The sequence below is a fragment of the Chenopodium album genome, chromosome 14 (assembly GCF_948465745.1).
Source record: "Chenopodium album chromosome 14, dcCheAlbu1.1, whole genome shotgun sequence".
NCBI classification, from domain to species: Eukaryota; Viridiplantae; Streptophyta; class Magnoliopsida; order Caryophyllales; family Amaranthaceae; genus Chenopodium; species Chenopodium album.
The window spans coordinates 13,868,214-13,870,830 of NC_137847.1; the positions used below are offsets into that span (position 1 = coordinate 13,868,214).

Below are 2,617 nucleotides of genomic sequence, written 5' to 3' on the forward strand. Positions count from 1 at the left end.
CAAATCTCCAATCTTCACCGGTATTGCATAGCTACCGGGGTCACAAAGCTTTTGAGGAAGCTTGTTTTGAATGATTGCACCCACCTCCTTAGGAAGGGAGATGGTTGTACTCTCCTCAAGCCTACTCTTGTTGGATAGAAGATCCTTCAAAAATTTTGCATAGGTAGGCATTTGTGACATAGCATGAAGAAAGGGGATATTCACTTGAAGTCCTCTCATGACTTCAAGAAATTTTGAAAACTTCTCATTCAACTTCTTCTCTACTATCCTGTGAGGAAATGGAATGGGAGGCTTGTATACTTTCATGGGGGGCTTTTCTATTCTTTCCTCATCTCCCTCATTTTTCTTTGTGGCTCCCTCATCACTCTTTTGTTGCTCTTTTTTCTCAACATCAACTATTTCATTCTCAAAATCATCCTCATCTCTCACCACAACTCCCTCATCTCTCTTTTGTGGCTCCTCTTCAGTCATAACCGGCCCTTCATAACCTCTCCCCGATCTTAAAGTAATGGCCTTAGCTTACTCCTTTGGGTTCACAACCGTTGAGCTTGGGAAGTGACCACTAGGATTGGAGGATGAACTTCCAACTTGTTACGCAATTTGAGCTAATTGATTCTCAATTATCTTGTTGTGCGCTTGGAGTTGTTAGATGTTTGCGGTCATATCCGCATTGTTTCTTACTTGTTGTGTCATGAAAGTTTCAAGCACGAATTCAAGGCTAGTCTTTCGAGTAGGTGGAGGAGAAGGAGTGGGTTGGTTATATTGTTGTCTTTGTTGGTTTTGATCCCTTTGGTTAGGGTGACGGTATGGAGCTTGTTGGTTTTGAGGATGGGGTTGGTTGCATTGGTTTTGAGGGGGGGCTTGGTTTTGTTGCTTCCATCCCGTGTTTTTTTTGGGTTTCCAACTTTGATTGTAGGGTTTGGAGTATTGATCATTTCTTTTCCCAATGGCCGCCGCTTGTTCTTGGTTTGTTGAGTTGCAATAGGAGGACAAGTGATCATTTCCTCCACAAGTCTCACAAGACATGACTTGTGAAGAAGATCTTGGAGGTGTAAGGGTGGCTTGATCTAGCTTGTGAGCTAGCATATCAAACTTTGATGTAATAAGGTCTATTGCACTAAGATCGTGGATTCTGCCCTTCTTTGCTTGAGGTTGCCTTCGATCACCTCCAAATGCATAGTGTTTTGCCACTTCTTCAATTATTTTGTATGCATCACCCACTGATAGCTTTTTAAGGCTACCACCGGCCCCGGAATCAAGGTTGGCCCTTGAAATAGGAGTGAGACCGTCATATAAGGTTTGAACAATGATCCATGATGTGAAACCATGGTGTGGGCATTTCCTAGTGTAATCCTTGAAACGCTCCCAACCTTCACTCAACGTTTCATCAATATCTTCATTGAAATTGGTGATCTTTCTTCTAAGTTCGGCAGTCTTTTCCGGAGGACAATACTTTCTAAGGAAAGCTCTAGTGACTTCATCCCAAGTACTCAATGATCCCTCTTCAACCGTTCTCAACCAATGTTTTGCTTTGTCACGGAGGGAGAATTGAAATATGTGCATACGGATGAACTCTTCCGTAATGTTGTTTTGCTTGATGGTTGTGCACAACTCGAGAAAGTTGTCCAAATGAGCAAAAGGACACTCATGAGATTTACCTCCAAATTGATCACTTTGAATCATACGGATGAGTTGAGGTGAAAGCTCAAAATTATTTGCATTCGTAGTGAGGAGACGTATGCCACTCCGTAGTTGGAATGTGTTGGGGTGGTCATAATCTTGAAGCAACGGTTGAGGAGGAGGAGGATCGTTTATTTCCCATGTTATCTTCTTCGTTGTCCCCGAGAACCTCTTCCGAGTCGGAATCCGAATAGACAATGGAGAATTCGTGAGTACCTTGCAAGAGTCTCCTTACGTTCCTTAAGGTCTTGTTCAACTCTAAAAAAACGGGAATAAGCGGTGATTGCTTACTCTTTCGTGTCATGTAAAGTCAAACAAAGCTAAGAAAACGTTAGCAATGACTATCACAAGTTAAAAACACAATTAAGCAAAAATAAATAAGAAAAATTATGATACAAATACACACACTTAGTCTCATTCAACGATAATACATTCAATGTGACTTTGCCTCCCCAGCAAACGGCGCCAAAATTTGATAGGCCGTCGTCGAGCCTACCAAAGATAAAATCCTATCTTGGTCTCACTAGCTAATAGCAAGGGTAAGAAAGGGTCGAATCCAAGAGAGGCGTTGAATCAACCACCGAGTTACTACCGTTTAAATAAGCTAAATGAAATCGATATTGGTTTGGTTTTATGTAACATGAACTAATTCAAATCAACTAAGGCTAAGGGGAGATTAACAATATTTAGAGGATTCTAGGGCTCGAGATATATCACTCAACTTCATCACAAATCACAAATAGCATGTAGCAAGCAATGGTAAATTAAGGGGATAATATAGGGGAAGTCATCTAAAGCACCCAACTACTCTCTCAAGCTAGAGGGATTACTTGAATCATGAATACAACCTACTCTTGTGGTTACAAAACATAAAACAATTAATAAAGCATAATCACGATGATAAAAACATTCCCTTTACTGGAAATTCCTATTCTCA

The 2,617-nt window shown here is 40.9% G+C and overlaps 1 non-coding gene across 1 annotated transcript; it reads left to right on the forward strand.

Annotated features, from left to right (window-relative positions):
• Positions 1–1,321: 1,321 nt before the first annotated feature.
• On the forward strand, positions 1,322–1,428 carry LOC145580544 (small nucleolar RNA R71). Its single transcript, XR_014099563.1, has one exon. It is a non-coding gene; the product is annotated as a small nucleolar RNA R71 (small nucleolar RNA).
• Positions 1,429–2,617: the final 1,189 nt, after the last annotated feature.